We start from the raw sequence: 27,112 nt of genomic DNA, 5'->3' as shown, positions 1-27,112 counted from the left end.
AATATTTATTGTGACAATAGAAACTGCACAATTTTGCCTACATTCCTACAGTTTAGTTGTGTTTTTGATGCATTACCTTTTCAAGTTAAAGTCAATTTGAAGTCAACTATACTAAATGACCTTTAGTTCTTCACACAGAATATAGGTTAAGACCATATCATCAGTTAGGCACAAGCAGTCCCCTTTGTAATACCTGTGAAATATACACAAAAATATTCCCTCAGTAAGTGCTCATCAGTCATTTATCTTTGTTTATTACTCTAACAAATACAATGTGTTAAAAACTGCTCAAAAATAATAACTTTGAAACTGAGTGCATGCTTTAAAGGGACACTGTGCTGAATATTGCAATATTTAATATAATCACAGATTATGAATTTCTACATCATTGCATAACATAACTCAATTATATAGTATGAATATTTGCTTAGAATCTATTTTGCTCGGTAACCTGAAGAGTTTTGTCTTTGCAGGAGTAATTCTGAAATATTCTGGAGCGGCGGACCAGAAAGCAGCATGGCCGCCTTCAGCACTGTTTGGACAGTGTTTGTAGGAGGTGCGTGTCAAGTGGCATTCACATGAATGCCAGCACCCAAAGTTTCACAGCAGAACGTTGCATTGTGATGAGATGATCAATGTTATTCACGTCATCCGTCAGTGGTTTTAATGTTGTGACTGATCGCTGTATATCCCAGCTTTTAAGGTTTGAGGTTGAAGTGGAGGACCAAAATGCTTTATTGAACTTTTGAGGACTTTATTGAAACCAAAGCTGAATGCAAACAAAAACCAAGGACCACAAAAGAAAATGAGTCCAAGGACCAAAAACCAAAGTAGCAACAAAGCAAAGTAGCAACTAAGGCTAAAGCAAAGTACACCCAAAAGCAAAGTTCAAATCAAAATGCAACAAAGAAATCAAAATCCAAAAACATATCAAACAGGAGACGTGAGAGGAGACTTCAGCAGGGACATCACACAGAGCACACACACAAAAAAACAACAAACTGACCAAGTGAATGGGGAACAAAGGCTTAAATACACAGACACTGATGAGGAGACGAGGAGCAGGTGAGGAGAGAGAGGAGGGAAGAGGGCAGGTGAGATAATGAGGGGGAAGCACAGAGGAGAAATAACACTGGCAGACAGAGGGAGACAAACATCCAACATGGGGGGAAGGGAAGAAACGGGGAAAAACACAGAGGAGACACTGACAAGACACAAGAGGGCATGGAAATCATAGGATAAAGCAAGACACTGAACCATGGCACCAGCAGTATAGAGTAATTGTTGTTGTTAATTATTAATTAAATTAGCATGAAATAGGCCAAGAAAAGCAGCATTAAATAAATGCATGGATTAACAGATCGGAAGGACATGTTGCTGTTTGTCGTTGCAGCAGTTGTGGTTACAGCTGTTTCAGGTGCGGCAGTTGTAGTTGCAGGTACAGATGTTGCAGGTGCAGCAGTTGTAGCTGCAGGAACTGGACCCGCTGTGAAAGCATTTTTAAAGAAATAGGTTTAAAAACTAAAAATGTTCTTGTGCCTGATCCAAAAGCATTTCCTCGTTTGCTGTGAAACTGACATCACTGAGCACCAGTGTAACAGACTTAGACAGAGTTTAACAGTTTACTTACATACTAGCTGAACTGAAGAGGCATCAAAGGTCACATTGGAGGCATTGGAATCATTTGCAGCATCAACTAAGGTTTGAGCAACAGCAGAATTCATTGGGAGTGCTGAAGCAGGAGCAGACCGATTGAACACAACTGAAAGCTCTACTTCAGTTCCAACCATTCGTGTTTGTTGAGCTTGAGCAGCCCTGTATCATAAAACAGAAGACAAATGTCAAATAATGATATAAGACGACTTTCTATCTATGTGTCATTTGCAATGTCTGTCACACAACTAACATCAGGAGACACACTTTTTCGAAGAATTTCAGGAGAAAATGTTTTTACCTGAACTGTCTCACAATGCACCGGTCAAAGTCAGAACCAAATCTTGCTCGATATATTTGATTACACTGCAGAAAGACAACAAGATTGAATTAGCCTGATAAGCACGTTATGCTTCAAAAGGAATTTAACAACTTCACTGAAATAATCTTTGATGATTATTAAGTAACTTGTAATTCAACTAAAACATTCTGTCCAGATAATTATGCTCAGTACTGACAAAATGAATGAAAAATGTAAAAGGATATAATTACTCACACGAGCGGAAACTCTTTGTGAAAGTTGTATGAATCGAGGGCTGGAGGTGGAGAGCAAGTCATCTGTAAAAACTTCATTCAACAAGCTTCCTGATACGACGTAAGTAACAGCGTCAGGGGTTGTTGTTGTTGTCACAGGGGCAGTAGTTGTTGTCACAGGGGCAGTAGTTGTTGTCACAGGGGCAGTAGTTGTTGTTGCCGGGGCAGTAGTTGTTGTCACGGGTGCAGTAGTTGTTGTCACGGGGGCAGTAGTTGTTGTCACAGGGGCAGTAGTTGTTGTCGTTGGGGCAGTAGTTGTTGTCATTGGGGCAGTAGTTGTTGTCACAGGGGCAGTAGTTGTTGTCACGGGGGCAGTAGTTGTTGTCATTGGGGCAGTAGTTGTTGTCACAGGGGCAGTAGTTGTTGTCACAGGGGCAGTAGTTGTTGTCAGTGGGGCAGTAGTTGTTGTCACGGGGGCAGTAGTTGTTGTCATTGGGGCAGTAGTTGTTGTCACGGGGGCAGTAGTTGTTGTCATTGGGGCAGTAGTTGTTGTCACAGGGGCAGTCGTTGTTGTCACAGGGGCAGTAGTTGTTGTCACAGGGGCAGTAGTTGTTGTTGCCGGGGCAGTAGTTGTTGTCACAGGGGCAGTCGTTGTTGTCACAGGGGCAGTAGTTGTTGTCACAGGGGCAGTAGTTGTTGTAGTTGGGGCAGTAGTTGTTGTTGCCGGGGCAGTAGTTGTTGTCACAGGGGCAGTAGTTGTTGTAGTTGGGGCAGTAGTTGTTGTAGTCGTTGGGGCAGTAGTTGTTGTAGTTGGGGCAGTAGTTGTTGTCGTCGTTGGGGCAGTAGTTGTTGTCGTCGTTGGGGCAGTAGTTGTTGTCGTTGGGGCAGTAGTTGTTGTCGTTGGGGCAGTAGTTGTTGTCGTGGGGCCATTACACCTGCTGGTCCCACAGCAGTTCGGCCCATTGGCGAGCGTAATTGGCACTATCTGGAAAGGTATCGTACGTAGGCTGGTAGCAGTTGTACATGAGCTTGAAGTTGCACAGCCCCAGAGTGGAAAAGGGGAGCCAAGAGACTCAGCTGTTGACACAAAACAATAAAAATAATTATAGTTTTAACACATGAACTATGATGGTGTTTCTTAATGATGTCAGGAAGAAATATTCAGATTCTTCATTTGTTTGAAATAAGTGGCACCATGATGTCCAAATATTATTACAAATGAAGGCCTTCCATGAAAAAAAAACCAACTTAAACTTAAGAAATTTAACTTTATTCATTAATATCATTCTTATCTGTTGTTTTAATTTGTTTTTATGGAATTATTGTTAGTAGGGGGAGCTTAGTTGAAATTCTAAACCAGGGGTCTCAAACTGCCTCCCTTTTTCTACCCATCCCTTAATATAATTTTATACAGTCTGTGAAGTTATTTTAAAGGTTTAACACCAACTGATACTGAGACTACACCTTCAAATTGTGACAGTTAAGCAATAAGGAGTACACAGATTATAGCTTTACAAACTCCAGCCAGAGATTAGTAACTTATTTCAATTCACACCAGTAGCTTTACAGACAGGATGTCTCTCCCAGCAAACACCCCTTCACTCACAGTGCCAACATTTTATATCATCTTTGTTAACTTGACACAATTTAACCACAGAACAAAGGATGTGAATTAACCTGCAACCTTCTTACACATCATCTTATTCACAACATATTCACAAACCATACATTACACCAACAACAACAGAATACCCAAGAGTCTTTGCGCTACGGTCCACAAGGGGCGTTACGCTATGCAAATGAAATAAATGCAAATGTATCTTAAAAAATATTCATGTGAGAGGGGCTCGTCTCAACAACATCTTTTCTGTTTCTGAACTATTGCATGTTGCAAGGGGCTGATTTTCTATGTCCAGAATAGAAGAGCTTGTTCCACAATATCTCTCTGTCGGCAAACACAGTGTCTGAACGGATGAACGAGTTATCAAGTGACTTCTATGAACAGTTACAGGACAATGCCTGAAGATAGTTTCATTGGGGACATTAATGAAAAGTTCGAAGTGACAGAAGAGCAGCTGAGTTTGTGAGGTGAAAGGAAAAGCAGACGTGACTTGACAATTTCTGAGAGAACTCCTTCTATCACACCCAGAGCTGTCCAAAGTGTCGAGTCGACTTTTTGGAAGCACACATCTATGTGAGACACTTTTCCTTCCCTTTAATAAATGCAAGTACAGGTCCAGACTTACTGACGCCATCTTGAAGCTGTTCTTGGGGGTTCAACTGTGACCTCCATCAGGGCAAATGTGGCTCAGTTGTGTGAGCAGAGGTGCTGTCAAATGTCCGGCAAGAAAGTCCAAATCTACTGAGCGATTTAATTTTAGTCCAGTGCAAGGTTTAAATGAGAGAAACGTCTAGTGGCTGCTTCTCCCGAGTTTTCCTCTGCATATTTTACAGCATTAAGTTTGAATTTCAAGTTGCACTTTTTATTTTTTTGCTCCAGCTCTGACAGTTACAATGTTGTTACAGACTTGGTGGAGTAATATTTTGAGTAATGAGTCAGGCGTGCTGTCATGCTGATTTGAGCACAGTCTAAATTTCTTGTTGACCAATCAGATTGCTTGGTCGAAACTACTCGTTGTATAGTAATCAGATCTTTCAGTTAACAACTCACGATAACCTTCATATAACTTCAGTGCAGTGAAATGTTCATTTGCCTCTCAGATGAGTATATTCAAGTACCTCAACATTATACAGTACATACGTTCAGCTCTTTAGTTACTATATCTAATAATGTTCTTCAAATGGTTTATTTTCTAGAGTTCACATGTAGTGACTTCTTCCAAAAACTTCAAGACAGCAACATTTACTGGACAATCTGTGTTGTACTGTCATAAAGACTCACCTGTCGATTGAAAGCATTGGTCCTCGTCTCCCCTGCATCTTAGCAGAGTGGTACATGGTTCGCCCGAACAAGTGAAACACTGCAGGCTGTTAGCTGTCGGAGACACTGGAGCTGAAACAGAAAAAAGCAAGATAATTTACTCAAAAAAAGAGAACATTAAAGTTTTTCATGATGAAAATCAAACACGTTAGAAGACGTCAGTGTTCTATTTGTTAATATATTTAATTTTATATTCTGTCTATACTTACCAGGCAAAGTTGCTGTGTTGCAGTTATCTGTGTTGCAGCACTCAGCAGATGTAACTACACCATCACCCCTAAAGCTGGTTGAAAATGAACGAGGGCCTGTGGCTGGACACACTGAGGACGATGCACACCTCTTGAAAACATGTGTCTCTACCCCTCCGGCACGGGTTTCTACAAAATCAAAGGTTAGTTTGTTAATGTTGGACTCACAACACTACACACAGTATATTTAAGAGAAATAGAATAGATGATGTAAAGGAATGAATACCTAGAGAAGTAGCTGTTACACACATCGTCTGTGAGTCAGGACATGTCACAGTCTGTGGGTTTGAACACTGCTCATCTACACAATTTAGACACATAAGGGCTCCAGCTGCAATAAAGAGAAAAACAGTTATGAATGATGATCACATCTCAATTCTTTGATCGCCTATACTAATTCTTAGTCAAAACACAAACAAAACATTCTGTCTTCTCTAAAAGTGTACAAAACAGCTGTCAAAACGATACACAGGTGATCACCATTCACCGCTAAACTAGTGTTTTTAGACAGAGTTTACAACGTGATGATACTTAAAGGGCACCACGACTTACCTACAGTAGTTGTTGTCACTGGGGCAGTAGTTGTTGTCACTGGGGCAGTAGTTGTTGTCACTGGGGCAGTAGTTGTTGTAGTCGTTGGGGCAGTAGTTGTTGTCGTCGTTGGGGCAGTAGTTGTTGTAGTCGTTGGGGCAGTAGTTGTTGTAGTCGTTGGGGCAGTAGTTGTTGTCGTCGTTGGGGCAGTAGTTGTTGTCGTTGGGGCAGTAGTTGTTGTCGTTGGGGCAGTAGTTGTTGTCGTGGGGCCATTACACCTGCTGGTCCCACAGCAGTTCGGCCCATTGGCGAGCGTAATTGGCACTATCTGGAAAGGTATCGTACGTAGGCTGGTAGCAGTTGTACATGAGCTTGAAGTTGCACAGCCCCAGAGTGGAAAAGGGGAGCCAAGAGACTCAGCTGTTGACACAAAACAATAAAAATAATTATAGTTTTAACACATGAACTATGATGGTGTTTCTTAATGATGTCAGGAAGAAATATTCAGATTCTTCATTTGTTTGAAATAAGTGGCACCATGATGTCCAAATATTATTACAAATGAAGGCCTTCCATGAAAAAAAACAACTTAAACTTAAGAAATTTAACTTTATTCATTAATATCATTCTTATCTGTTGTTTTAATTTGTTTTTATGGAATTATTGTTAGTAGGGGGAGCTTAGTTGAAATTCTAAACCAGGGGTCTCAAACTGCCTCCCTTTTTCTACCCATCCCTTAATATAATTTTATACAGTCTGTGAAGTTATTTTAAAGGTTTAACACCAACTGATACTGAGACTACACCTTCAAATTGTGACAGTTCAGCAATAAGGAGTACACAGATTATAGCTTTACAAACTCCAGCCAGAGATTAACCTGCAACCTTCTTACACATCATCTTATTCACAACATATTCACAAACCATACATTACACCAACAACAACAGAATACCCAAGAGTCTTTGCGCTACGGTCCACAAGGGGCGTTACGCTATGCAAATGAAATAAATGCAAATGTATCTTAAAAAATATTCATGTGAGAGGGGCTCGTCTCAACAACATCTTTTCTGTTTCTGAACTATTGCATGTTGCAAGGGGCTGATTTTCTATGTCCAGAATAGAAGAGCTTGTTCCACAATATCTCTCTGTCGGCAAACACAGTGTCTGAACGGATGAACGAGTTATCAAGTGACTTCTATGAACAGTTACAGGACAATGCCTGAAGATAGTTTCATTGGGGACATTAATGAAAAGTTCGAAGTGACAGAAGAGCAGCTGAGTTTGTGAGGTGAAAGGAAAAGCAGACGTGACTTGACAATTTCTGAGAGAACTCCTTCTATCACACCCAGAGCTGTCCAAAGTGTCGAGTCGACTTTTTGGAAGCACACATCTATGTGAGACACTTTTCCTTCCCTTTAATAAATGCAAGTACAGGTCCAGACTTACTGACGCCATCTTGAAGCTGTTCTTGGGGGTTCAACTGTGACCTCCATCAGGGCAAATGTGGCTCAGTTGTGTGAGCAGAGGTGCTGTCAAATGTCCGGCAAGAAAGTCCAAATCTACTGAGCGATTTAATTTTAGTCCAGTGCAAGGTTTAAATGAGAGAAACGTCTAGTGGCTGCTTCTCCCGAGTTTTCCTCTGCATATTTTACAGCATTAAGTTTGAATTTCAAGTTGCACTTTTTATTTTTTTGCTCCAGCTCTGACAGTTACAATGTTGTTACAGACTTGGTGGAGTAATATTTTGAGTAATGAGTCAGGCGTGCTGTCATGCTGATTTGAGCACAGTCTAAATTTCTTGTTGACCAATCAGATTGCTTGGTCGAAACTACTCGTTGTATAGTAATCAGATCTTTCAGTTAACAACTCACGATAACCTTCATATAACTTCAGTGCAGTGAAATGTTCATTTGCCTCTCAGATGAGTATATTCAAGTACCTCAACATTATACAGTACATACGTTCAGCTCTTTAGTTACTATATCTAATAATGTTCTTCAAATGGTTTATTTTCTAGAGTTCACATGTAGTGACTTCTTCCAAAAACTTCAAGACAGCAACATTTACTGGACAATCTGTGTTGTACTGTCATAAAGACTCACCTGTCGATTGAAAGCATTGGTCCTCGTCTCCCCTGCATCTTTGCAGAGTGGTACATGGTTCGCCCGAACAAGTGAAACACTGCAGGCTGTTAGCTGTCGGAGACACTGGAGCTGAAACAGAAAAAAGCAAGATAATTTACTCAAAAAAAGAGAACATTAAAGTTTTTCATGATGAAAATCAAACACGTTAGAAGACGTCAGTGTTCTATTTGTTAATATATTTAATTTTATATTCTGTCTATACTTACCAGGCAAAGTTGCTGTGTTGCAGTTATCTGTGTTGCAGCACTCAGCAGATGTAACTACACCATCACCCCTAAAGCTGGTTGAAAATGAACGAGGGCCTGTGGCTGGACACACTGAGGACGATGCACACCTCTTGAAAACATGTGTCTCTACCCCTCCGGCACGGGTTTCTACAAAATCAAAGGTTAGTTTGTTAATGTTGGACTCACAACACTACACACAGTATATTTAAGAGAAATAGAATAGATGATGTAAAGGAATGAATACCTAGAGAAGTAGCTGTTACACACATCGTCTGTGAGTCAGGACATGTCACAGTCTGTGGGTTTGAACACTGCTCATCTACACAATTTAGACACATAAGGGCTCCAGCTGCAATAAAGAGAAAAACAGTTATGAATGATGATCACATCTCAATTCTTTGATCGCCTATACTAATTCTTAGTCAAAACACAAACAAAACATTCTGTCTTCTCTAAAAGTGTACAAAACAGCTGTCAAAACGATACACAGGTGATCACCATTCACCGCTAAACTAGTGTTTTTAGACAGAGTTTACAACGTGATGATACTTAAAGGGCACCACGACTTACCTACAGTAGTTGTTGTCACTGGGGCAGTAGTTGTTGTCACTGGGGCAGTAGTTGTTGTCACTGGGGCAGTAGTTGTTGTCACTGGGGCAGTAGTTGTTGTAGTCGTTGGGGCAGTAGTTGTTGTTGTCGTTGGGGCAGTAGTTGTTGTAGTCGTTGGGGCAGTAGTTGTTGTAGTTGGGGCAGTAGTTGTTGTAGTCGTTGGGGCAGTAGTTGTTGTCGTTGGGGCAGTAGTTGTTGTAGTCGTTGGGGCAGTAGTTGTTGTCGTCGTTGGGGCAGTAGTTGTTGTCGTTGGGGCAGTAGTTGTTGTCGTTGGGGCAGTAGTTGTTGTCGTGGGGCCATTACACCTGCTGGTCCCACAGCAGTTCGGCCCATTGGCGAGCGTAATTGGCACTATCCGGAAAGGTATCGTACGTAGGCTGGTAGCACCTGTACATGAGCTTGAAGTTGCACAGCCCCAGAGTGGAAAAGGGGAGCCAAGAGACTCAGCTGTTGACACAAAACAATAAAAATAATTATAGTTTTAACACATGAACTATGATGGTGTTTCTTAATGATGTCAGGAAGAAATATTCAGATTCTTCATTTGTTTGAAATAAGTGGCACCATGATGTCCAAATATTATTACAAATGAAGGCCTTCCATGAAAAAAAAAACAACTTAAACTTAAGAAATTTAACTTTATTCATTAATATCATTCTTATCTGTTGTTTTAATTTGTTTTTATGGAATTATTGTTAGTAGGGGGAGCTTAGTTGAAATTCTAAACCAGGGGTCTCAAACTGCCTCCCTTTTTCTACCCATCTCTTAATATAATTTTATACAGTCTGTGAAGTTATTTTAAAGGTTTAACACCAACTGATACTGAGACTACACCTTCAAATTGTGACAGTTCAGCAATAAGGAGTACACAGATTATAGCTTTACAAACTCCAGCCAGAGATTAGTCACTTATTTCAATTCACACCAGTAGCTTTACAGACAGGATGTCTCTCCCAGCAAACACCCCTTCACTCACAGTGCCAACATTTTATATCATCTTTGTTAACTTGACACAATTTAACCACAGAACAAAGGATGTGAATTAACCTGCAACCTTCTTACACATCATCTTATTCACAACATATTCACAAACCATACATTACACCAACAACAACAGAATACCCAAGAGTCTTTGCGCTACGGTCCACAAGGGGCGTTACGCTATGCAAATGAAATAAATGCAAATGTATCTTAAAAAATATTCATGTGAGAGGGGCTCGTCTCAACAACATCTTTTCTGTTTCTGAACTATTGCATGTTGCAAGGGGCTGATTTTCTATGTCCAGAATAGAAGAGCTTGTTCCACAATATCTCTCTGTCGGCAAACACAGTGTCTGAACGGATGAACGAGTTATCAAGTGACTTCTATGAACAGTTACAGGACAATGCCTGAAGATAGTTTCATTGGGGACATTAATGAAAAGTTCGAAGTGACAGAAGAGCAGCTGAGTTTGTGAGGTGAAAGGAAAAGCAGACGTGACTTGACAATTTCTGAGAGAACTCCTTCTATCACACCCAGAGCTGTCCAAAGTGTCGAGTCGACTTTTTGGAAGCACACATCTATGTGAGACACTTTTCCTTCCCTTTAATAAATGCAAGTACAGGTCCAGACTTACTGACGCCATCTTGAAGCTGTTCTTGGGGGTTCAACTGTGACCTCCATCAGGGCAAATGTGGCTCAGTTGTGTGAGCAGAGGTGCTGTCAAATGTCCGGCAAGAAAGTCCAAATCTACTGAGCGATTTAATTTTAGTCCAGTGCAAGGTTTAAATGAGAGAAACGTCTAGTGGCTGCTTCTCCCGAGTTTTCCTCTGCATATTTTACAGCATTAAGTTTGAATTTCAAGTTGCACTTTTTATTTTTTTGCTCCAGCTCTGACAGTTACAATGTTGTTACAGACTTGGTGGAGTAATATTTTGAGTAATGAGTCAGGCGTGCTGTCATGCTGATTTGAGCACAGTCTAAATTTCTTGTTGACCAATCAGATTGCTTGGTCGAAACTACTCGTTGTATAGTAATCAGATCTTTCAGTTAACAACTCACGATAACCTTCATATAACTTCAGTGCAGTGAAATGTTCATTTGCCTCTCAGATGAGTATATTCAAGTACCTCAACATTATACAGTACATACGTTCAGCTCTTTAGTTACTATATCTAATAATGTTCTTCAAATGGTTTATTTTCTAGAGTTCACATGTAGTGACTTCTTCCAAAAACTTCAAGACAGCAACATTTACTGGACAATCTGTGTTGTACTGTCATAAAGACTCACCTGTCGATTGAAAGCATTGGTCCTCGTCTCCCCTGCATCTTTGCAGAGTGGTACATGGTTCGCCCACACAAGTGAAACACTGCAGGCTGTTAGCTGTCGGAGACACTGGAGCTGAAACAGAAAAAAGCAAGATAATTTACTCAAAAAAAGAGAACATTAAAGTTTTTCATGATGAAAATCAAACACGTTAGAAGACGTCAGTGTTCTATTTGTTAATATATTTAATTTTATATTCTGTCTATACTTACCAGGCAAAGTTGCTGTGTTGCAGTTATCTGTGTTGCAGCACTCAGCAGATGTAACTACACCATCACCCCTAAAGCTGGTTGAAAATGAACGAGGGCCTGTGGCTGGACACACTGAGGACGATGCACACCTCTTGAAAACATGTGTCTCTACCCCTCCGGCACGGGTTTCTACAAAATCAAAGGTTAGTTTGTTAATGTTGGACTCACAACACTACACACAGTATATTTAAGAGAAATAGAATAGATGATGTAAAGGAATGAATACCTAGAGAAGTAGCTGTTACACACATCGTCTGTGAGTCAGGACATGTCACAGTCTGTGGGTTTGAACACTGCTCATCTACACAATTTAGACACATAAGGGCTCCAGCTGCAATAAAGAGAAAAACAGTTATGAATGATGATCACATCTCAATTCTTTGATCGCCTATACTAATTCTTAGTCAAAACACAAACAAAACATTCTGTCTTCTCTAAAAGTGTACAAAACAGCTGTCAAAACGATACACAGGTGATCACCATTCACCGCTAAACTAGTGTTTTTAGACAGAGTTTACAACGTGATGATACTTAAAGGGCACCACGACTTACCTACAGTAGTTGTTGTCACTGGGGCAGTAGTTGTTGTCACTGGGGCAGTAGTTGTTGTCAATGGGGCAGTAGTTGTTGTTGTCGGGGCAGTAGTTGTTGTCGTCGTTGGGGCAGTAGTTGTTGTCACTGGGGCAGTAGTTGTTGTCAATGGGGCAGTAGTTGTTGTTGTCGGGGCAGTAGTTGTTGTCGTCGTTGGGGCAGTAGTTGTTGTAGTCGTTGGGGCAGTAGTTGTTGTCGTCGTTGGGGCAGTAGTTGTTGTCGTTGGGGCAGTAGTTGTTGTCGTCGTTGGGGCAGTAGTTGTTGTAGTCGTTGGGGCAGTAGTTGTTGTCGTCGTTGGGGCAGTAGTTGTTGTAGTCGTTGGGGCAGTAGTTGTTGTCGTCGTTGGGGCAGTAGTTGTTGTAGTCGTTGGGGCAGTAGTTGTTGTAGTCGTTGGGGCAGTAGTTGTTGTCGTCGTTGGGGCAGTAGTTGTTGTCGTCGTTGGGGCAGTAGTTGTTGTCGTTGGGGCAGTAGTTGTTGTCGTTGGGGCAGTAGTTGTTGTCGTTGGGGCAGTAGTTGTTGTCGTGGGGCCATTACACCTGCTGGTCCCACAGCAGTTCGGCCCATTGGCGAGCGTAATTGGCACTATCTGGAAAGGTATCGTACGTAGGCTGGTAGCAGTTGTACATGAGCTTGAAGTTGCACAGCCCCAGAGTGGAAAAGGGGAGCCAAGAGACTCAGCTGTTGACACAAAACAATAAAAATAATTATAGTTTTAACACATGAACTATGATGGTGTTTCTTAATGATGTCAGGAAGAAATATTCAGATTCTTCATTTGTTTGAAATAAGTGGCACCATGATGTCCAAATATTATTACAAATGAAGGCCTTCCATGAAAAAAAACCAACTTAAACTTAAGAAATTTAACTTTATTCATTAATATCATTCTTATCTGTTGTTTTAATTTGTTTTTATGGAATTATTGTTAGTAGGGGGAGCTTAGTTGAAATTCTAAACCAGGGGTCTCAAACTGCCTCCCTTTTTCTACCCATCCCTTAATATAATTTTATACAGTCTGTGAAGTTATTTTAAAGGTTTAACACCAACTGATACTGAGACTACACCTTCAAATTGTGACAGTTCAGCAATAAGGAGTACACAGATTATAGCTTTACAAACTCCAGCCAGAGATTAGTAACTTATTTCAATTCACACCAGTAGCTTTACAGACAGGATGTCTCTCCCAGCAAACACCCCTTCACTCACAGTGCCAACATTTTATATCATCTTTGTTAACTTGACACAATTTAACCACAGAACAAAGGATGTGAATTAACCTGCAACCTTCTTACACATCATCTTATTCACAACATATTCACAAACCATACATTACACCAACAACAACAGAATACCCAAGAGTCTTTGCGCTACGGTCCACAAGGGGCGTTACGCTATGCAAATGAAATAAATGCAAATGTATCTTAAAAAATATTCATGTGAGAGGGGCTCGTCTCAACAACATCTTTTCTGTTTCTGAACTATTGCATGTTGCAAGGGGCTGATTTTCTATGTCCAGAATAGAAGAGCTTGTTCCACAATATCTCTCTGTCGGCAAACACAGTGTCTGAACGGATGAACGAGTTATCAAGTGACTTCTATGAACAGTTACAGGACAATGCCTGAAGATAGTTTCATTGGGGACATTAATGAAAAGTTCGAAGTGACAGAAGAGCAGCTGAGTTTGTGAGGTGAAAGGAAAAGCAGACGTGACTTGACAATTTCTGAGAGAACTCCTTCTATCACACCCAGAGCTGTCCAAAGTGTCGAGTCGACTTTTTGGAAGCACACATCTATGTGAGACACTTTTCCTTCCCTTTAATAAATGCAAGTACAGGTCCAGACTTACTGACGCCATCTTGAAGCTGTTCTTGGGGGTTCAACTGTGACCTCCATCAGGGCAAATGTGGCTCAGTTGTGTGAGCAGAGGTGCTGTCAAATGTCCGGCAAGAAAGTCCAAATCTACTGAGCGATTTAATTTTAGTCCAGTGCAAGGTTTAAATGAGAGAAACGTCTAGTGGCTGCTTCTCCCGAGTTTTCCTCTGCATATTTTACAGCATTAAGTTTGAATTTCAAGTTGCACTTTTTATTTTTTTGCTCCAGCTCTGACAGTTACAATGTTGTTACAGACTTGGTGGAGTAATATTTTGAGTAATGAGTCAGGCGTGCTGTCATGCTGATTTGAGCACAGTCTAAATTTCTTGTTGACCAATCAGATTGCTTGGTCGAAACTACTCGTTGTATAGTAATCAGATCTTTCAGTTAACAACTCACGATAACCTTCATATAACTTCAGTGCAGTGAAATGTTCATTTGCCTCTCAGATGAGTATATTCAAGTACCTCAACATTATACAGTACATACGTTCAGCTCTTTAGTTACTATATCTAATAATGTTCTTCAAATGGTTTATTTTCTAGAGTTCACATGTAGTGACTTCTTCCAAAAACTTCAAGACAGCAACATTTACTGGACAATCTGTGTTGTACTGTCATAAAGACTCACCTGTCGATTGAAAGCATTGGTCCTCGTCTCCCCTGCATCTTTGCAGAGTGGTACATGGTTCGCCCGAACAAGTGAAACACTGCAGGCTGTTAGCTGTCGGAGACACTGGAGCTGAAACAGAAAAAAGCAAGATAATTTACTCAAAAAAAGAGAACATTAAAGTTTTTCATGATGAAAATCAAACACGTTAGAAGACGTCAGTGTTCTATTTGTTAATATATTTAATTTTATATTCTGTCTATACTTACCAGGCAAAGTTGCTGTGTTGCAGTTATCTGTGTTGCAGCACTCAGCAGATGTAACTACACCATCACCCCTAAAGCTGGTTGAAAATGAACGAGGGCCTGTGGCTGGACACACTGAGGACGATGCACACCTCTTGAAAACATGTGTCTCTACCCCTCCGGCACGGGTTTCTACAAAATCAAAGGTTAGTTTGTTAATGTTGGACTCACAACACTACACACAGTATATTTAAGAGAAATAGAATAGATGATGTAAAGGAATGAATACCTAGAGAAGTAGCTGTTACACACATCGTCTGTGAGTCAGGACATGTCACAGTCTGTGGGTTTGAACACTGCTCATCTACACAATTTAGACACATAAGGGCTCCAGCTGCAATAAAGAGAAAAACAGTTATGAATGATGATCACATCTCAATTCTTTGATCGCCTGTGGTGGCCAAAAACTTTTCTTCCTCTTGTGCAACAGGTTTTTAAATTACACCAGGCTGTGTACATGGTGTCTAGTTTGTAGGACATTAATCTAAGTTGTCATTATTTATCACCTTTTTAGACTCTGCGATGGAAATTCTGTACTGATATATAGGGATATTTGAATTGAAGTCTTGTACCTCTTAATATAACTTGTTTTTCTACTCAAGTTTAAGGAAATGAGTATTCACCCCTCTGTTAGCTGTCATATGTGCCACTCACTCACCCTGTCCGAACTTTCTGTGTTTACATGACTTCCTCTTTGCATGCTAGTCCAGTGGGGTATGCACAAATTAAATAATACCATTACAGAGGTGATAAAAGCACCAAACTTTACATGCAGCTTCTTTAGGACCCCCTGAATGATTTCAGCCTAGGAACCCAGCTGAAATATTGAAATTTAGTGTCAAATCACTTACAAAACAATAAAATGTTTTTTTGTTTTTTTTTTTCCTCTTGAGTAAAACTTTCATGGTAATGGCCTTTTAAGATCACTGAATAAGCTTCCTTTTGTTAATTTCTGCTCAGGCCAGTGGATCTTCCAAATTATAAGTGTAAAATAGAGTACCAAGACACCTTAGACCCAAAAAACATCAAAAAGGCCTGTATAATATAGGTGGAATTATTCTATAAAAAAAGGCAGCAAAATTGCTTAAATGTTAAGAGATCTTGGTTTTCTCTTTTATTTTTCAATTCAACTTTAGGTCATTCATATAGCTATCTACTGAGTTCATAGTTTGGCCATTAGTTTTATGTTACGCTGCATCACATCACATTAAATCCTATTTGTGTGTGACAGTATATAGCTAGACGTACTTTCAGTTATTTTGGTTTCCTATTATAGATGTGTTGCAGGTCAGAATGTCTTTATTTGTTCTTTTATAATTGCATAAGATTAGTTTCTGAGACTTCAACATGACGCTGAACTAGGCTGGGACAAGTGGTGATAAATTTGATGCCTATAGAGCATTTCTTGCCAATGTCGAACAATTCAGGACGATTGACAATCGTCCAACTAAACTCTGACTCATGTCAAGTCCAGTCCTTCAAGCTCGATTGTCCAGGCAAGGAAAGAACTCTCCTGCCATATTGGTATTCCTTCTCCAAGAGACTATGGATGGACCAAGGAATCGGGGTCATGGGAACTAGTTTGGTTGACACTTCCAGAAGTCCCCACAGCCTGCAGAGAACTTATTAATTGCTGCTGTAAGGGGGATTGTTCCACCTGGAAAAGCAAGTCTAGGCTGCTCACCTCTTTGCAAAAGCAACTGTAACAACACATAATTATCAATTACAGGGCCAATAAAGATCATACTTGTTTAATACTTTGGCATGTATTGAAGCTTTAGTTATGTAAAAGTTCATAAACATATAAAATGTTATCTTTGGGATTCATTTGAACACTTTATCTTGTGCAGGAACTTGAAAATCGCTGTGTTTTTAAGCGTATTTCATTGATAATGGTATACTTGTGTGATATACCAATACAAAGTTTTTTTCTGAGGGCTCCTAGGCCAAAATTACACTATAGACCCTTAGGAAACACCACGCAAAATTTGGTGCTTTTATCACCTCTGTAATGGTATTTTCACTACGCCACTGGACTATGCAGACTCAGTAGCAGTCGCAGAAATAGTTTTAAGAGAAACCTGTGTTGCTCTGTGATTGCTCCTCTTGTACGAGAATAAACTTTGTTAACTTTGAGCTGGCTCCGATCTCCTTCCTCCAGTTCTAAATTATTAATAATTAAGAGTTATTTTAACAGACTCCGTCTATTACTGCTATACCGTAACATTCAAATGTACCCCCCAAGTTTTATCTACAAGGACATAAAACTACAAAACTGATATGAAGTGTAAGACTTAAATTTGTTTAATGAATTATAGTCAAACTTGTCTAAAGATCTGCATTATACTGTCTAGTACCTGCAGAAAGTCTGAAGTAAGATTAAGTAGAGTTACCTGTGCTGGAGAGAGCCCAGATGAGACTCAGAGAAAAGATGAGCTTCATCACGTTGAACAGGTCAGTGCTGGAGTTAGTTTCCCTGGATGGTGATACTACACCTTATCAGAACACCTGCTCTTCTTATACTGTACAGCTCTGCAGAAATACACAACCCGCATATAACCTCAGAGATCAGGCGTGTTCTGCTGTTGTCACTCAACCATTCAGGCTCTTCAATTTGTGTTGGCACATAACACTTGGAATCTGCAGTCCTGTCAATGCATCTTTACATCTTGAATTACAGCAAGATTAACTGGTGAAGGACTGTGCACCACAAACTGACACAAACTGCCATGTCAATGCGTCAGTGCTTGACGAGTTGTGAACTGACCCAGGACAGACCAAAATTCAGTTTTCAGTGTATCCAGTATTATTTTCAGATTGTATTTTTGTTGATTTTACTTTTTGATGTTGCTAAAGAATAAAGTATCCTTGTGAAACAAGCCGGCATAACATTCAGGAAGGCATTCATGTGGTTTTGGAGAGAGGTGTGTGCCTGGCAGGGGCGTCAAACTGTAGGGAAAAGTGGGACTGATTACCAGGGCCCCTATGGGGGAGGGGGCCCTTGAAAGGCCTGAAATAAATATGTTGTTTTTACTTTTTTTTTTTTTTAAAACAAAATAGTGGAGGCTGTCTAAATCTTAAAAACTGAGCCTGTGACAGCCTTCAGACAGTAATGTCATTTTCAGAATAATAGCCTATAATCCATATTTATTTCAGAATGATTTCCATGTATTAAAAACAGTTCTGAAATAAAAAGAGAATATGTATGTGTATATATAATATAGTTCAAATTCAGCTATCACTACAATAGAATGTTTGGTCAGTAGTTTGGGACTCTCACCTTCCTGCTTAGCAGTAGGAACAGAGGAGAACATTTCGGGTGCATGCAGACTGTGTGACTGAATACAACTCTCAGTACAATCAGAGAAATGTTTATGTTTTCTGGAAATCATAAGATTAAATCGCAACGACCATATAGCCTCATATGTATTTTCCCACCCCAAATGACATCACAGAATCTGGCTGTTCTGCTTCGAAGGCTGCAGAGCCTCTTTCCAGAGTCCTGAAGCAAGTCAAAGTTGGCTTTATTGTCAATTCTTCACATGTACCAGACATACAAAGGAATCGAAATTACGTTTCTAACTATCCCACGGTGAAGACAAGACAAGACATACCTAACACTCAATTAAACAGTAAAGTGCACAACAAATAAAGACAGTGCACAACAAATAGAGACGGACAGTAAATAAAGTGCACAGTAGATGAAGACATTTTACTGATACTAAAACAATAGAAAGAATTTAAAAAAAAAGTTCACAATGTAAATGAAAGTGTAAAAGTCCATGGTGGGGGTGTGAGGTGTCACTCCTGATGTCATCAGCCCTGGTCAGGCAGTGTTTTTTTGCAACGTCCTGGATGGGAGGAAATGAAATCCTAGTGATTTTCTTCGCTGTCCTCACCACCCTCTGCAGGGACTTTTGGTCAGAGGCACTGCAGGATCCTGACCAGACAGGGATGCACACAACAAACACACAAGAAACACCTGCCGAACCCAAACACGGGCAGCTGAGCCACTTGGCCCGAAACTGGCAAGCTGCTTCATCCACGAAAAATATTGATAATGATAATGTGCACATTTTTTGTTGATACAAATTAATGTTTTCCTCGTTATGTGAGTTGAAAAATAATATCACAATTAACACCTACCTGTCTGTGCAAATATATCTTACATATGTGCAAAGTTTATTTTGCAGCGTGAGTGTGTGTATATGAGTCAGCACTAATCAATAAAAAAACAAAAAATAAATAACAAATGGTGTACCAGAAAACTGATGCTGTGAAAGGACTTTCCTAACAGCAAGTTTATAAGTGAAACAGCTTTGCTTTTCTAGCTGATTCTAAACTCTGAACCTGCTCTGCAACATGTTGGCGTCCTAATGTTGCCTAAGGCACCAAACTGGCTAGAACTGGCCCAGGGTGCCAGGTGGTGTAGGAGAAGCAGAATGGTTCCAGTCCACAAATATCAACAAAAGTTAGTAATCCAAATGTAAAAGTCCCCCCAAAATTGTAGCTATCCAGGTAGCTGAACAGATTAAGTATTGATCTCTCACTCGGTAGACTGGAAGTTCTCATCCTGTCCTCATATTTGTTATTGCTTTTAAAACAGCCCTTATTGTAAAGAAATCACATCAGATTTTTTCTCAGTTAAAAGCCAGTATTGCAAATCCCAGTGAAATATCGTCTAAATGTGAAATGTCAGTTAAAGTTACAGTGAGTTACAGTCAGTCACACGCTCACTCACGACTATAAACATGTGCTTTAAGTATCACAAGCGTCACTTTTGCAGAATGTTGTCAAACTGGCCACAATCTATACATTCCATTCATTGATCAGTGTTAGCAGTCTTTATAGTCAGTCAGTCTGTCTTTGTAACCGGTTGAAATATTTTTATAATAACACCCCACGATTCAGATTTCAGTTGAACCAGGTGCACCTACAAGTTTTTACAAAACAGTGGCAAAAGTACACCAATATTAATGTGGAAAGGTTGCACAACAGTTTTACAGAAAGGATGTAATACCATAAAACGAACAACATACATGGAACAGGACCAACTGAGCAGTCTCTTTAGCAGTGGGGAGCTTGGAGAGAGGTACAAAGTGGACCATCTTGCTGAAGCAGTCCACGATGGTCAGGATAACAGTGTGGCCGTCAGAGGTGGGAAGAACAGTAACAAAGTCCAAAGATATGTGGGACCATGGGCGATAAGGAACAGGAAGAGGTTGAAGCAGCCCAGCAGGTGGCCAGCGGGATGATTTGTGTTGATTGCAAGTTGGACAGGCTTTGACGAATTCCTGGATGTCCTCCTTCAAGGTGGGCCACCAGAAACGTTGGAGAAGGGCATGCCGTGTCCGTTGAACACAAGGGTGGCAGGAGAGCTTGGAGGAGTGGGCCATAGTAGCACATCTGTCCTCAAGGCTGGAGGTACGAAAAGGCAGTTAGATGGGCAGGAGCTGGGACCTGGCTGTCCTTCTGTGGCTGCTCTCACCCTCTCCTCTATGTCCCAGGTCAATTTGGCATCTGTCAGGTTGGGGTTTAAAGGGAAAACTATGGAAGGGAAAGGTGGACCCAAACGCAGTACACACGGGAGGCAAAGATAAGGAGGAACAAAAGGCGAGCTTTAATTTAGCTAAAGCCAAATGCAAAAACACCAAGGCAGACAAAACGGGGACAAGAAACAAAGTGACAACCAAAACAGCATGGCAAAGTAACAACTTAAAGGCAAGACAAAGTACAAAGAAAAAATTCAAAGTTCAAATCAAACATCAGAAACCAGAAATCAAAATCCAAAGAACACATACCATTCAGGAGGAGCAGGGACAAGAACATGGACAAGAACATGAACAAGAACAAGAACAAGAACAAGAGCGTGGACAAGAGCGTGGACAAGAGCGTGGACAAGAGCGTAAACAGAAAACAGAAAACAATGACTGGGCAAAGAGTGAGGGGAACACAGAGACTAAATATACAGACACTAATGACATGACGAGGAACAGGTGAGGAAAGAGAGGAGGAAGGAAGCCAGGTGTGATGTGGAGGGGGTCAGGGGGAGGGCCAAGGTCCAAACAAACAGAATGGTGGAGGCGAGGACTGGGGCCCACTGGAGACCAGGGACGTGGACTGGAGCCCACTAGAGGCCGACAATGAACATGAAGGCGTTCTAGAGGCCGGTGACAAAGACAAAGACGTAGGCGTTCTGGGGGCTGAAGACGAAGGCGCTCTGGAGGTCTGTGGCGAGGACGAAGGCGAAGGGGCTCTGGATACTGGCAGAAGGGGCATGGTCTGAAACGCACTGAATACCAGGGACGTGGGCTGAGGTGCATGGGAGACTGGCGACGAAGGCGTTGTCGCAGGCTGGAACCCACGGAAGGCCGGCGACATAGGCAAAGGCACAGGCTGGAACCTGCTGGAGACCGGTGACCAAGGCGTAGGCGCGGCCTCGAACTCGCTGGAGGCCAGCGATGAAGGCGTAGGCACGGCCTGGAACTTGCTGGAGGCCGGCGACGAAGGCGTAGGCGCGGCCTGGAACTTGCTGGAGGCCGGCGACGAAGGCGTAGGCGCGGCCTGGAACTTGCTGGAGGCCAGCGACGAAGGCGTAGGCGCGGCCTGGAACTTGCTGGAGGCCAGCGACGAAGGCGTAGGCGCGGCCTGGAACTTGCTGGAGGCCAGCGACGAAGGCGTAGGCGCGGCCTGGAACTTGCTGGAGGACAGCGACGAAGGCGTAGGCGCGGCATGGAACTTGCTGGAGGCCAGCGACGAAGGCGTAGGCACGGCCTGGAACTTGCTGGTGGCCGGCGACGAAGGCGAAGGCAAAGGTAAAGGTGCGGGCTAGAACCCCCTGGAGGCTGGTGGCGAAGGTGTAGGTGCGGGCTGGATCCTCCTGGAGGCTGGTGACGAAGGCGAAGGAGAAGGTGCGGGCTGGAACCCCCTGGAGGCTGGCGACGAAGGCGTGGGCTGAGACCCACTGGAGGCCGGTGGCCAGACCACTGGCTGGGAAACCCTCCAGGGTCTTGGCCGGACCACCGACGGAGTTTTGCCGGGAGCTGGTGGCCTGGGAGCCGATGAAGGGTCTCTGGCAATAAACAACCTCGGCCGGACCCCTGACCGAGGAGCAGGCACTGGACTCGGCCGGGTCTCCGACCGAGGACCAGACACTGGACTTGGCGTGAGACTCGGCCGGGCCTCCGACCGAGGTGCAGGCACTGGGCTCATGCTTAAAAGCCTCGCTGAACAGGCTCCTGCACAGACAGATAGGTGTTAATTGTGATATTATTTTTCAACTAACATAATGAGGAAACATTAACTTATATCACCAAAAAATCGGTTATTACACATTATCAGGATTTTTTGTGGATGAAGTGGGCAAAGTGGCTCAGCTGGCGATGTTTGTGTTTGGCAGGTGTTTGGTGTGTGTCTGGTGTGTGTTTGGTGTGTGTCTGGTGTGTGTTAGTTGTGTGTTTGGTGTGTTTGGTATGTGTATCAGCTTTGCTATATGTCTGTAACCATCATTTGACGGTTGCACCCAGGCACACACCTATCTCCAAAACCACATGAATGCCTGCTGGAATGTTATGTCGGCTTCTTTCACAAGGATACTTTATTCTTTAGCAACATCAAAAAATAAAATCAACCAGAGATAAAATCTTAAAATAATACTGGATACACTGAAAACTGAATTTGAGTCTGGTTTAAATTGAGGGCTGACCAGTATCTGTCCTGGTCGTCCACAGGATTCAACTCTTAAAGGGAAAGTTCGGGTATTTGAAGTGGGGTCATAAAAAGTACATATCTATAGTCGATCTGTTCCCTACGGTAATCATCGATCAGCGCAGCCTCAGTTTGGAGGTGCAGAGAGCCACTCCAGCCCAGACGCTCAGCTCAGCTACCGTTGCGAAAATGTAGTGCCAAAAGAAAGGCAGGTCTGATGGCGATGGAAGGCGGTGTGAATTTTCCGTAGACAACGTACACTTGAACTGTTTTAGATTTTTTAAGGGGAGCCTTGTTTTAGGTGGTTTATTTCGCTTTTTCTCTGGACCCCGTTCACTGCAGCACAAAGCGTCTGGGCTGGAGCGGCTCTCTGCTTCTCCAAACTGAGGCTGCGCTGATCGGTGATTACAGTAGGGAACAGATCGACTATAGATATGTACTTTATATGACCCCACTTCAAAAAACACAAACTATCCCTTTAAGTTTCAAAATGTTTTCCAATTTAAAATATTAATAATTTGAAGGACACTGCATCAGTTTCATTTATTGACCTATAGAGGATCCCCATTGTTTACCTTGTATTATCATTTCCTATCAGTTCAACTTACTCGGGTGGATCAACTTAAGATGTTTGATTTTAATTTGAGAGGTTTTCACAACTCTAGCCTGTTTTCCTCTTAAAATGTAAAACATTGTTGCATCTTTGTGGATCACCTGAAAGGGTTAGGAATCTATCCATCGTAGTTTGACAAAATAGGGGCCCCCAAACAGCATCTTGCATAGGGCCCCCAAAAAGACATAAACGGCCCTGGTTGGTATGAGGAGCTGGGTGAGTGGTTACCTGGGCACACCTGCATTGTTACGATCTGCTGCCACCTTCTGGTGTCACCAGGTTCCTAACTCCACCAGCTGTTCACATTAAAGTGTGTGTGTGTGTGTGTGTGTGTGTGTGTGTGTGTGTGTGTGTGTTTTTTTTTTTGTTTTTTTTTAACAAACCAGTAGTATGAAGCTGAATCACTTGTTTTAAAACCGCTCATAAAGAGTCCAGCAGTGTTAGACCAGGGGACTGCTTTAAATGACTTATTTCCCCCAGATAATTATTATTAAAATCATTCAAATTAAATACAAATTGGATACTTAATTGTTTTGTTGGAATATTACAAATACACATTTTAAACAAAATGTAATAATAATCTGTGAAATTAGTTTGAGACTCAGTGGGAGAGGAGATTGATGACTTTTTTCATACTTCAAGTGGACCTGATGTCATCAGGTGACTTTTTTTTGTTACAGTTACAGTACAGGTGGAAAGTTCAAATCAAGTTACCAGCCAGAGACAAAGTTTTTGGCAGAAACTAGTGACAAGGCACAGAATGCATTACACTCCCATCTCCTGGTGCAAAAAGTAAACTGCATGATGGCATGTTCACACAAAATGATGTCACATTAAATATACTGATAAATTGTTTTATTTCAAAGGGACTCGATGAAACAATTTGTAGCAATTCACATGTACTAATCACTTTTTTATTGACCACGTGCGAGTGGATTGTAACACGACATGAAACATGAGAACTTCCCCTCTCTGTTGCGTATCCAAGCCTGTGGAGGATTTGCTTCTGTTGTTTGATGCTGCTGGACTGCGGATTTCTTTGTGGGGACTAAGTTCTGATTTTCCACAATGTAGAAATGGACCACGGCACAGAAAATACACAGGGGGTTAGGAATTCTAACTGGAAGCACAATCAGGTGTCAATAATGGACATATTGTCGTGCTCATAATCAGTAGCCAAATAAAAAGGGAAAAGGAAAGAGAAAAGAAAAAACACTTGTTTGTCTTACTTTTACACATTTTCTTGTGTTTTCCTCATGTCAACCTTGTAGTGCTACATCTGCCGCACTATAACGCCCCATTAGCATCCCAGCAAGAGTCTTAAGGCCATACTGTGGTGTTAATTGTGCTCCAATCTACACTGTTACATCTGCCTCATCCTCCTCGTGGCTGTCTTGCGATTTCTGCTCCTATTCACCTCTCACTTCTCGTCTTTTTATAACTGCATTAAAGTATTGCGTAAACACACCTTTAAATTGTATGCAGTGGAATGAGTTTATTCAGGCAGGGTTTTCTCATGTTTCTCACAATACACTTTAAGCAGGGTTATTTTAAGTTACATGACCCCTTGGAATTTTTTATCATCTAAATTCCTTGAAGGACAAACAATGAACATTGTGCCAAATAGTAGACCCCGACCGACTGATTTGTTGGCTGATTTTATCGGCCAATATTAGCCTATCATGGATGTATCGGTATGAGTGTATATATTGTCCGCTATGAAACCCTTACATTTAAAAACTACAAATACAGAATGCGAAAGTCTCTCCTGCAGGGTGCGTTTAAACGGGGAATAAAACAGCTCGGAAATGTAACAGCTACCTCACTAATGCTTAAACTATAAACCAGCACAACAATGTCAATTACCAGTGTAACTTAAGCCAACATGTTCTGAACAGACCCACTAAAAACACCCACAAAATGTAACATTTAGTTTTAGAACAACTTACTATCAATATTACATATCATTTCATCAATGCGTCCAGTCGGTGCAAAGTTAAATGTGTACGTTTATTTGAAACATACAACACTTTTGATTACTATGAATCTTAGATTTGTACCCACAAAATGAATTTCCAGTTATAGCCTTCATGTCATTGAGGTGGCTGTTTGTTTGTGTGGCAGTAAAAGTACAATGAACATGGGGTACAGGGTTTCTGTGGGGTTCATCCATTTAAATTTAAACCTGTTTTAAATACACCATAGTATATATAACTTACCCAAATCTTTATACAACAATACCACAATATATACACCGATCAGGCATAGCATTATGACCACCTGCCTAATAATGTGAAGGTTCCCCTTGTGCAGTCAAAGAAGTTCTGACCTGTCAAGACATGGACCAGACCTGCTCAGCACATCTTACAGTTGCTCGATCTGATTGGGATCTGGGGAATTTGGAGACCCGGTCAACACCTTGTGCCCTTTATTGTGTTCCTCGAGCTGTTCCTCGAGCAGTGTTTGTGTGTGTCAGGGCACATTGTCCTGTTGGGGTGCCGCTGCCGTCAGGTATTGTTGTTGTGATGAGGGGGTGTACTTGGTCAACAACAGTGTTTGGACAGGAAGTGTGTGTCAAGAGGTATTCACATGAATGCCAGCACCCAAGGTTTCCCATCAGAGCGTTGCATTGTGATGAGATGATCAATGTTATTCACGTCACCTGTCAGTGATTTTAATGTTGTGGCTGATCGGCGTATATCCCAGCAGTATAGAGTAACTGTTGTTGTTAATTATTCATTAAATTAGCATGATATGGGCCAAGAAAAGCAGCATTAAATAAATGCATGGATTAACAGATCGGAAGGACATGTTGCTGTTTGTCGTTGCCGCAGTTGTGGTTACAGCTGTTTCAGGTGCAGAAGAAGAAGTTGCAGCATTTGTGGTTACAGCTGTTTCAGGTGTGGCAGTTGTAGCTGCAGGAACTGGACCCGCTGTGAAAGCATTTTTAAAGAAATAGGTTTAAAAAATTAAAAACGTTCTTGTGCCTGATCCAAAAGCATTTCCTCGTTTGCTGTGAAACTGACATCACTGAGCACCAGTGTAACAGACTTAGACAGAGTTTAACAGTTTACTTACATACTAGCAGAACTGAAGAGGCATCAAAGGTCACATTGGAGGCATTGGAATCATTTGCAGCATCAACTAAGGTTTGAGCAACAGCAGAATTCATTGGGAGTGCTGAAGCAGGAGCAGACCGATTGAACACAACTGAAAGCTCTACTTCAGTTCCAACCACTCGTGTTTGTTGAGCTTGAGCAGCCCTGTATCATAAAACAGAAGACAAATGTCAAATAATGATATAAGACGACTTTCTATCTATGTGTCATTTGCAATGTCTGTCACACAACTAACATCAGGAGACACACTTTTTAGGACCATAAAGCTGCACACAGCAGTTGGTAAGAATTAAATTCAGGAGAAAATGTTTTTACCTGAACTGTCTCACAATGCACCGGTCAAAGACAGAACCAAATCTTGCTCGATATATTTGATTACACTGCAGAAAGACAACAAGATTGAATTAGCCTGATAAGCACGTTATGCTTCAAAAGGAATTTAACAACTTCACTGAAATAATTTTTAATGATTATTAAGTAACTTGTATTTCAACTAAAACATTCTGTCCAGATAATTATGCTCAGTACCGACAAAATGAATGAAAAATGCAAAAGGATATAATTACTCACACGAGCGGAAACTCTTTGTGAAAGTTGTATGAATCGAGGGCTGGAGGTGGAGAGCAAGTCATCTGTAAAAACTTCATTCAACAAGCTTCCTGATACGACGTAAGTAACAGCGTCAGGGGTTGTTGTTGTTGTTGGGGCAGTAGTTGTTGTCACAGGGGCAGTAGTTGTTGTCACAGGGGCAGTAGTTGTTGTCATTGGGACAGTAGTTGTTGTCACAGGGGCAGTTGTTGTTGTCATGGGGGCAGTAGTTGTTGTCATTGGGACAGTAGTTGTTGTCATT

General features: G+C 41.5%; 5 long non-coding RNA genes across 5 annotated transcripts in view; 1 reads left to right on the top strand and 4 right to left on the bottom strand.

Annotated features, from left to right (window-relative positions):
- Window positions 1-730: 730 nt before the first annotated feature.
- Window positions 731-27,035, bottom strand: LOC119028060. The gene is made up of 4 exons (XR_005077563.1): window positions 26,833-27,035; window positions 26,578-26,642; window positions 26,222-26,406; window positions 731-1,486 (listed from the first exon to the last, which is right to left on the bottom strand). It is a non-coding gene; the product is annotated as an uncharacterized LOC119028060 (long non-coding RNA).
- On the bottom strand, window positions 5,388-5,986 carry LOC119028067. The gene is made up of 3 exons (XR_005077572.1): window positions 5,929-5,986; window positions 5,603-5,707; window positions 5,388-5,505 (listed from the first exon to the last, which is right to left on the bottom strand). It is a non-coding gene; the product is annotated as an uncharacterized LOC119028067 (long non-coding RNA).
- LOC119028061 overlaps window positions 5,392-27,112 on the top strand; it is a 36,634-nt gene continuing 14,913 nt past the window's right edge. Inside the window, exons 1-4 of the long non-coding RNA XR_005077564.1 lie at window positions 5,392-5,519; window positions 8,261-8,439; window positions 11,411-11,589; window positions 14,791-14,969. This is a non-coding gene — a long non-coding RNA (uncharacterized LOC119028061). The remainder of the gene's footprint in view (window positions 5,520-8,260; window positions 8,440-11,410; window positions 11,590-14,790; window positions 14,970-27,112) is intronic.
- Window positions 8,308-8,906, bottom strand: LOC119028066. Its single transcript, XR_005077571.1, has 3 exons — window positions 8,849-8,906; window positions 8,523-8,627; window positions 8,308-8,425 (listed from the first exon to the last, which is right to left on the bottom strand). It is a non-coding gene; the product is annotated as an uncharacterized LOC119028066 (long non-coding RNA).
- Window positions 11,094-12,062, bottom strand: LOC119028063. Its single transcript, XR_005077568.1, has 4 exons — window positions 11,999-12,062; window positions 11,673-11,777; window positions 11,408-11,575; window positions 11,094-11,270 (listed from the first exon to the last, which is right to left on the bottom strand). It is a non-coding gene; the product is annotated as an uncharacterized LOC119028063 (long non-coding RNA).

The sequence above is a fragment of the Acanthopagrus latus genome, chromosome 11 (assembly GCF_904848185.1).
Source record: "Acanthopagrus latus isolate v.2019 chromosome 11, fAcaLat1.1, whole genome shotgun sequence".
NCBI lineage: Eukaryota > Metazoa > Chordata > Actinopteri > Spariformes > Sparidae > Acanthopagrus > Acanthopagrus latus.
The sequence above is the reverse complement of the archived record's forward strand: the minus strand, read 5'-3'. Positions and strand labels throughout refer to the sequence as shown.